Genomic DNA, 10,617 nt, shown 5'->3' with positions numbered 1-10,617 from the left:
AATGTTTACGCGTACCTCGTTTTTCGTAATTTCGACAATATTGAAACAGTTTTTTTTTTAACAATACCTGTTTTACTGAATTTTTCGAGTTACTGTAACAAATGAAATTTTTTCTCGATGTAGTAAGTGAGAAACTTCAATCTTGGTCACATCGATTCTAAAATTCCAAAATACCAGTTGATTCAGGTTTAGTTGAAGGGTAATGCTACTTTCTGTACACGAAATCAAGAGTCATTTTTTACAATTTATTCAAGCAAAATGGATTAATATTTTCAATTCTGTCTTTTGCGAATGTTAAGGCAGAAGGTCATTGTGAAGTTCAAAAAAATTACCGATTTTTGAGATTTTTTTTTCACAGGGATAACTGATTAATAAAGAGATTGGATTGTTGGTATTTTATTGAATGTATATTAAACTTATTTTACATCAATTTTTATGAAAAAATATTTAAAAATAACTGAGATATGGGCCTTGACTTAATGACTGATAAAAAAAAATTTCCCCTCCATCCTGGCATTGATATCTCGGTGAAGGGGAGTCTGCAAATAAAAAAGAAAAATTTCATCAATATCTATACAAATGTAGCTATCGTTGTACGTGGCTGTTTTTTTTTTTTTTTTTCACCAATTACAAAATCGCGACGGGTTGAAAACACTTTTATTTTCAAGGCATTTCTTTCTAATTTAAGCCGTTCAAAAGAAAATAGGTAATGGAATCAATAATATTTGTTTAAAATAACCAATGAACCACGTGCAAGTTCTGAATTCTATTTTCGTCAGCATTTCTACGGTTTTCTTCAACGCTAAAGATGACAAACAACCTGCTCGCTTGATTCTGAGAATGTAAGTATCGCTCTGATACAGTCTGAAGTAGTTCATAATAGAAATAAACCTGACCAAATGCGAATAACCCAAACTAAGATATTAATAATTTTACAATAGATTTTATAAATAGAACGTTCGAAATTATCAATATCTGGTTTTTTAAAAATTAGATTCCTAATATATGGTTCTGAGATCATTTTTTTTTCACTAATCAGATTCCGAAAAACTGTGTGCAAACAATTCAAAAAATCATTCACAAGTCTATTTTTTATCCACTCTGAATTTGACTGAAATTTTTTCTAGGTTTTCTTCACACATTTCCGCAGTGATAAAATTAAGCCTAAAACTATAAGAATTGTACAGAAAAACACCAGAAAACTCTGGTTTTAAACAATAATGTTAATTTTTCTATCAATGAAGACTGTACTCAAATTTGTTGCTATTATAGCTTTTGTGATTTGAATTTGTTTAGATTCGTTTCTATGCGTGTTCACAATATCATCGCTACTAATAAGCTTGTTGTCCATTTTTTCACCGTTTTATTTTAAATTTCTCCAACTCTCTCTCAAACGGATTCATCCTCAATCCAATACTCGACGAGAGACATAAATTCAGAAAATTCACGGCAAAAATAGGTAAGCGCCAAAAAATCCCTCCTCAAAATCAGTATGGAGTAAACCGTACTTGATGCATGTTGTTTATGGAGTTTCCGTACCTGGGAAAAGTAGCGAAACACGTCCATCTAGTGATTAGAGATTATTGGTAGGCGAACAGTTGGATGCAATGAAATTAGAAAATTTCGAAGATTATTATTGAGTCGGTAGTTTCATTGTCTCAAACTTTCTGCGTATCTATGTCTATAAAATATACCTATTACCCATTTGCATGGCATTGAAAATTCATTTCTTTTTTTTCGAGGATTATTCCATTCGTACCAGCGTCATCTGGCACTGCAGTATTCACATTATTTTCATTTTACAGAGGTAGAAAACTCAGATCTTAGATAAACAATGGTATCTGGATTGATTCACACAGCGATCCTTTACGTTCGGGAAAATGGTGACAGAATCCAATCGAGCCTTCATCGTGAATAAGTGAAGTACTGAACTTCGAGCTACTCTTGGTTTTACTGGAAAATTGTTTCATTAAATTACCATGTAACTGAGATGGAGTAAATGAACAATCCCCTTCTGTGCCCACTTTTATAACCAACTCCGTACCTAAAAAAATCTACAAATCACCGGGCCTGGTCACTTTCCAGTGGCTAACAATTTTTTTTTTTTTTTTTTTTTGGAATAAAAACTGGACCGAGTTCCCATTCTAATCAAACTTTATGCGCCAATGACTAGCGACGCAAGTGACGGGAGAAACAAGCGATACGTTGATCATAGACACGTGATATTTATGTACAAAGAGAACCCGTTTCAGTTTTGGTTCCAAAAAAAAAAAAAAAAAAAAATAGCTAGTCACCGTGAAAATATGAATAAACATGACGTATCCGTGCGCACATTATACAAAATATTCGTAACGTTGGCAACGTTGAAAATAATTCGTCGCGACGGTCGAATCATCGACGCGCGCTCAAGTTTCAGAGGGTGGCATTGAAACCGCGATGGGATTCGGAGAATAGGGAATTCAGGATCGGTTTCAATGGCAGCGTGCAGCAGGCGCGAACAGGAGCTTCTTCGCGTTACGCGTGGGGAGAGAGAGAGAGCGGGGGGGGTTGAAGCTCGGCGAGCTTTCATTTACCGTGTACTTTCCCATGGATATTGCGAGCCGCGCTTTGTGCAAACGATGAAGGGGACTCGAGCCGGGGACCAGGGGATCAGTGCCGAAGAACCGGAGAGCGTAAGCTCGGGGTAGGAATGTGACAATAGACACCTGCACTCAGCCCCGTCGGTAACTCACCCGCAGAGCGAAGGGGCGCGATGCACCCCGGCTTTGCTTGAATACATTTTTATTTAATGACCAAATATGGGCATTCGAGCGTCGTCTGGAAGTAACAACGATTCCAACCAGACGTTTTTAATCCGTGTTCAGATATACATATACGAGCAGCCCGTTGCGGCTCCGCCCGCACCCAAATTCAATGTAATCAAATATCGTATTGAAATTGGTAAAGTTATCGCAACGATTTATGCTGAGGAAAAATCGTTAGGTTAGGTTAGGTTAGGTTAGCTTGTATGAGGTTAGGATTCATTTTGAGAAAAAAGCGTTGTTTCACGATTTTGGAATTGTTTGAAATTCAGTAAACCGTAATGAAACAGAAAAAAAAAACATTTATTAATAAACTTAATAAACTCACTATAAAATCAAGGAAACGGTGATTTTTTTCCCCGATGTTTCGGTACTCACGATACCGTTACTAACTTCAACCTTGTGATAAAATGTAAACACTATTTAGATAAAAACAATCTTCCTTACACTTGAGAAAATTTGAACGATGATTCATGATATCTAACCTAGCCTTACTCAACCCCATTAAACCTAACCTAACTCGACCTGACCTAACCTGACCTAACTTCTATCCGTGAGATTTCAGTCAGTGTCGCACAGATGTGTGATGCCGTTCAGGCTTGGCTTACAAATATCGTTATATCTCGAAAATTGTTGATCCAGTTGTAACCTAATATAACCTAAAACCTGGCCGTAGTTTGTAGCTGTCCACAGCGAAAAGAAAAATGAAAATCGGTTCAGTAGCTCTGGAGTTATAAGCGAACATACGTCAGAAGGACTTGATATTTTTGTATCTGTACGCAGAGATGAGATGCGCAAGGTGTTGTAAACGAGAACGCGCCGCAACGGGACGGGGAAAAGGTTTAATTAATCCTGCGCACTTCAAATATGAATACAATGTGGGCGGGTTTTTCCGTCCAGTAGTGTTGGTATAAGTTACCAAGTTCACTTCCGTCAGCTTTACCGGTAAACGGATGCAAGGCAATTAATCATTATCTTTGAGTGGTCATAGCCGACTGGCACCCTTCGGAATCTCTTGAGGGACACTTTGAGTACGTGTCAACGTTGGAAAATTATCGATATGAAAAATCGGGTGCGGGAATTAGTTGAAATTTATATGTAGAAGGACTGGAAAATGGATGGAAGGATCGGAATATTTAATTCTCAAAGACGCGAAGATCTTTTTTACGTGGGATTTCGATAGGCAGAAAGTTATAATATTATAGAAAAGTCGAAACGGAGAACGTGAAGTATAGGAAACCAAAACGTGGTATCGGTAAAATTTTGCTATATTCTTAGTAATTCTGAGGATTCTGTGTTATGCAGGCATTCTGCACTTTGGGTAATGTAAGAAATTTAGAAAGATCAGGAAGTAGATAGGCGAAGGCTTGTTTTATAAAATTTCAAATGTAGAACGACGAAGTATGGAAAAGTCAAGATGTAGAATCTTCAATATTCTACTACGTTCTATATTTTCATTACCTATATAATGCTCATCCATTCTGATGATTCGATAGTTTTTCTTTCTGTATTTTGACCTTTCTACGATATGACTTTTCTATACTTCGAATTACTGCATTTTGAGACACTGCAAAACAATTTCACATGCTTTGAAAATTTAGCATTGCGACCCTTCTGTTATCTGATCTTTTTATATTTTTACCCCCAGTCTATTTTACCATTGGAAATTTCGATACAACATATTTTCAACGTACATGTACATTCCAATGTATTGAAAGAATTGTATCAATGCTACAAATTTCGATGAAACGAGATTTTTACATGTATTTATTGTAACAAATGAATATTCAAGATGTTGAATTTCGAATAACTATCTTTCATAAGTATCTATGGATTTTCATAGTCATGAAAATATCTCGAAACTTGAATGATCGGAGCAGGCCAAAATAACTAGGAACATATTGTTTCAAAAGTGAAATTGTTGGAAATCAATTTGAAATTAGAGAACAAGTACTTGGACAATATTTGCAAGTATGCAAGAAAAAAAAAAAAAAAATCACATCAAGAAAAGAATTCAGCATAGTGAAAGATATTGTCATTTCAAAAAACTAAAAATTAAGAATACCTTTTTTCGAATCTTACATACATGTGCAATTCAATTAACTCGCCGTTTGTAGATTGACTTTCATCTACCTCGGTGTTTGATCAAGAGCTTTTCAAACGAAAACGTCGAAAGCTTTAATCATCTGACTGGGAATTGAGTGAAAAATGAATTTCGTATCGCGGATCAAGTCCCCCGAAAGAATCCCCAATATCGTATTCCGATCGGGCGAATACGCGTAGATATGCATTATGTATGTATGTATGTGTACCTATGGGTATAGATATATGTATACAGCGTATATACTTGTGCTAATTTAAAATAGGTATATGTATTATGTATAATATACGTATAAGAAACGATAACAACGAAATTGAAAGGAAAGAAAGTAAACAAGGCGGGACCCTCTCTGAATTTAAATCAGGGTCTTGTATTAGTATGGTTTTTGGGGATTTCTGACGTAAATGGATACACGAGCTCCCGCCCTAAGGGATCTCCAGCAATACTCGGAATCTCTTCTAAAATATCACCGAGATTCAGTGAATTTCTCCGAGCCCCGCATCATGTTGTACCGATGAATCTCGCACGAGCTTGAAAAGCAATTAAAAAGTTCCGCGGCATCGACGAACGCGACGAAACGCTGCTGTTCATGACGGTTTTACACGAAAATGAGAAAAAAATTATTATTGATAAATAAACAATTGAATGTATTATGAATAAGGGCCGGGACTCGAAGCTTTCGTACACGAGCGCTACAGAATTTTTTAATTAAATGTGCGTGGGTGTTATTTATACGTGAAATTCATTTTCGATTGATTTTCTTTATGACTCTTTTTTAATCCAGCCGCTGTTAAAACGAATTTGTTTCCACGAAATTACATTCTGATTTTAATCTCTTTGTGGGTTCGACTTTAGAACCTTTTTGACGCGTCGAAAATTTCGTCATTCGATTATTAGGAATTTTTTAATCAATAGTTGTGGAATTTGAAAACTTATGTAGCAACAGAACAGCCTTGAGTTTCATTTTGGGGAAAAATTACTACCACTGCTAACGACTTCTTAATTTGTTTCGTTTATATTCTTCATTTATTCATTAAACTTCTGGACCAAGGACAAGTGAAACATTAAAAAAATTATAAACTATCGGTGATTTGACATCAGTAAAGAAGATCGATAATCGTACTTATGAAATCAATGCACATTAGACCGCTATATTGTGCCGGAAATTTATAAAATCACTTAAAATCGACAGAAAATTATCGAGAAACTGAATTTAAGATAGTCAGATATTACTCGTATTTGTCGAAATAATTTTATTTCGCTCCAGAAATCGGCTAAACAAAAACACGATCGAACTTGAAATCCTCCGAATTCTTTCGAGAAGAGTAGAAAAATTTGAAGTATTTTCAAAGCATTTAAAAAGAAGAATAAAAACATGCGAAAAGATGTCGCAAATGAAATTAAATCACTCAAAATCACAGCAAAAGAAAATCGAAATCCGACTTTAAATCGCAAAAATGATGTAAAGAATAGCGAAATTTGATATAATTTGCTAGAAATTAAGCAAAATCGCTTGAAATGTGAAATTTAACTTTTATGTGATGTAGAATCTGGGAGATTCGGATTTCGCGAAATCTTTCGAAAGCATATGGAATTGTCTACCTACAAGATTGCCCAAAGTTACGAAATCGCGTGTTCGCCGATAAGATCATGTAGTACACCTACCTTTACCGACCGAGCAAACTCACCCGTTTGCTACTTACATTAAATAAACAAACGAACGAAAAGGATTCAAATTTCGAGAGATTCAATATAGGAAGAGAAAGGGTAGTTTGCTCGATCGGTAAAGGTAGGGCTACTACATGACCTTAATATTACAAATGAATAGCCGGCAGGAAGTTGAATTTCGCGCAGAGTGAAGTTTGCGTCGGATCCATCGGTATTTCGTATTCCAAAACCCCTGCCACCTTCATATATTATTATTACCCACCGTCATAACCTACAACAACCCGAATATCGAGCATTGATCGTTATCTATTATATCGCGACGAGCTTTCGCGGTGATTATTTTTGTTTTTAATAAAATGTAACGCCTGTGCAGCTGTTGAATTTTCTATGAAACTTTATTGCCCGCCGAATTCCAGGGCTGCAAATATATTCGAAAATTCAATCACCAAATGGTATCGTAAATAGCCTGAAGTTTTACGAATATATTGCAGTTACTGTTCTGCCGATTCTGCAATGAGAAAAATTTCACTCGTTATTATATGTACTAGAAAATTCTGGTGAAATGGGTACTGCAACAACGGTTTACGTAACAATATTTTAACTACAAAAAACTACTACTAAATTATTTGACCTGTAAAAGCGTCAAATCTCTCTGTTTAATGAATTGCATTTTTTTCACTTCAATAAGACCTCAACATCGATTTATTCTTGCACCAAATTTTTACTGTAGTATTGTAGTGACAAAAAAAAAAAAAAAAAAACAACATATTCCTGTTACATTTGTATACGCTTATTTTCGTTTTGTACCTGTGACTATATTTCTTCGTTAATGATAAATGAAAATAGTTATGGACTACGTAGTGACCGTCAAAATGAAAATTTTTCTACTACTTTCGTAATTTACGACGAATTTTCCAAAAAATTGAATGAAAAATCAATGTTTAATCACTTCAGCTTATAATATTAGTATTTTTTTTTCCATCCTTCGATGAATGAAACGTCAACCTCTTCAAGAAAAACAATTTTATTTCACTGTTAAAAATGCTTTAACGACTTTTTTCAAAGACAATTTTCCGACTTACTTGATTGGTAACGAGTTTCACTTTTTCATACGAATCGAAGTACTCGTCATTTTTAGATCATTTTTAGATCATTTTTAGATTGCAGATCGTCCGACTAGTTATTGGATTTTTTACTCAAACCGTAAATATTTCTTTCGGGCGTACGGTAACAATATCGTTTTTTTTTTTTTTTTCCATTAGGTACAAATTTCTGTTGTCTCATCTATTACAGTCAGTGTGAAGAGTCCAATCACTGCTCGTCGTTTTCGAGAATCGTTTTAAAATGTTGAATCCTTCTATACCGCAAGGATAACCGCCGTTATCAACTTTAATTTTCATGATTTTCTCCCTCGCACGTTTCACGCCCCGGCACGTATACCCGCGTAACCCCTTTTTTATAGAATAAATTTGCCGCATCCGTGTAGCTTTCCTGCATACCAAACTCCTTCCCTACTCGATGTTATTCGAATAATAAAACGCTTTTGAACGGTAAAAAAAAATTACCAATGTTAAAGATCGTTTCGCGACTCACGCGGCTTCATGAATTTTTCGATCTTTGAGTTTGTAAGGCCCGCCATTTTATTTTTTTTTTCCTTTTACTCAAATTTCATCGGATTTTTGCATTTTCGTTTTTTTCACTTTTGACGTATAGTTTCCTTTAACACAAATTTTGAAAGATTTTTTGCTAACCGCAATTTTTCAGAAATCAGCCAGCTCGCGTCGAAGGAATTGAAAAAAATATTCACTGAATTCGATGAACCTTATTAGCTAATTAGCTGTTGGGTGATAAAAACTTGCCCGACTTGTTTGAACTATGCAAATGTGTTTTTCTTGAAGGTTCAGAATTTTTGTATAACCGATCGATTGTCGGAATGAAAAAAATTGAAAGCATACGAAATTCAAGTCCGATATGAAGAAGCAGAAGAAATTGACAGGCTCAAGAGAACAGAAAAATTTTGAAAACCAAACATACTAACAAAAAATTATCAATTGTAAGTTAGACGAAACCAAACAAATGAACTGAATGTCATCTAAATCCATTTTTAGGTTTTCCAATCATTCCCGAAAGAATATTAGTGATCTGAATCAATTCTCACGTCGCAGAAAGTCATACCTCAATTAGAAACCTAAAATATTTGACGTGACATAACTTTTAGTTTCGTATTTTGGTTTTTCTCAATATTCGACAGAATTCCTGTATTTTCCATGATATTCTGGATTTCCAAGATAAAAAGGCAACCCTAAAATCAATATTAATCCCTACTTAGCTCCGATTAGATTTCGAACGAAATCGATAAACTTATTTCTGAATTACTTGTAATGTCAAACATGTTTTGGATGAGCAGAACTCGATTTCGCTACTTCCGTACTTTGGTTCTTTAGCTCAACACGTAGATTGAATTAATTTTTAGAATCGATCGGATTTTGATAAAAATCGCTCGAGAAGATCGTGCAAGATTTTCCCGCTGTGACAACTCGGGAAAAAATCAACAGATCTAATTCGATCCAAGTTTAGTCTATATCTAATCTGATCAAACTATTTCAGTCGAATTACATCAATATTTAAATTAACAAGAAAAATCAATATTTAAACAACAGAAAAATATAAGCCGATCAATCGGCGACGTTTTATGTACGTCAAATTTTCGGCAATATGAAAAAATAGGAATTTGGCAAATCTGCGAAAACAAGGCATGATCGTGTGGCTGAGTTACTCGGATAAACCAACTTGCATCTCGCATCTCGGTTGAACATCGCAGCCGGTTGTATACATATAATTTATCAACATCTCCTCTAGACGCTTTGAGAATTTGCATATTATCTGCGGAGAGCGGAGAAGCAGTTCTTAAGAAGCATCGGGCGCCGCTGCGAGGTAAAAAAATATGCGCCACTGCTATTGAAGCTTATCGGAGTGAGCAGAGATATCCCGCGGGAGAAGAGAGAACACGACGGGATGAACTCGATGCCGGGAATCCTACCGCCGTTCTATATCTTACCGCTTATACATACACAATGACTCAGGGTATCAATGTCTGCGATAGACGCGTTCCCCATAATTCATAAGTATATCTGATCATATGCTCTCGTGTTAAACTCACCATCTTCCGAGCTACATGTATCATCGCATACCTGCAGACAGAATCGGCAAAACCATTCTCAACTTGGTATTATGCAGGTCTCGAATGATCTTCCTTGATAGAACTGTAAATGCCTGTCAGGGTGATGCTTATTGAGGACTCGAATGATTTTTTTTTTTTCATTCACCTCTCAAAACAGTTTCAAGTAATTAATTCAAAGACAATTCCCTATTTTTTCCATATTTTTAGCTCGACGCTGACCCCTTTCAAAAACAGGGTGGATTTCTCCATTTAAAATTATACGCGTGTTTCGGCTTTATTGAATTGAATTGAATTTGAATTAAATTGAAGTGAATGTGAATTGAATATGAATTGAATTTGAACTGAATATGACTTGAATTTGAATTGAATTTGAATTTGATTTGATTTGATTTGAATTGAATTGAATTGAATTGAATTGAATTGAATTGAATTGAATTGAATTGAATTGAATTGAATTGAATTGAATTGAATTGAATTGAATTGAATTGAATTGAATTGAATTGAATTGAATTGAATTGAATTGAATTGAATTGAATTGAATTGAATTGAATTGAATTGAATTGAATTGAATTGAATTGAATTGAATTGAATTGAATTGAATTTATTATTACTAGAAAATTTTGACAGTATCAGCTTAATTGAAGTTACTATCTTTAAGCTCCTATTAATCCGATTGAAAAATAACTATGTGAATTGACGTATCGCTAGTTTTGCGGATTAACTTTAATTAACTGAATCAATACAAAATAACTGAATTACTAAAAATGAACTGAAATATTGAGAATTCATTAAGAAACAACTGAAATATGAAAAATTAAGTCAAATTGATTTGGATTATTTTGGATTCGTGCCAGAATTATCTGTAT

This window comes from Neodiprion pinetum, chromosome 7 (genome assembly GCF_021155775.2).
Source record: "Neodiprion pinetum isolate iyNeoPine1 chromosome 7, iyNeoPine1.2, whole genome shotgun sequence".
NCBI lineage: Eukaryota > Metazoa > Arthropoda > Insecta > Hymenoptera > Diprionidae > Neodiprion > Neodiprion pinetum.
Note: the sequence above shows the minus strand (reverse complement) of the source record.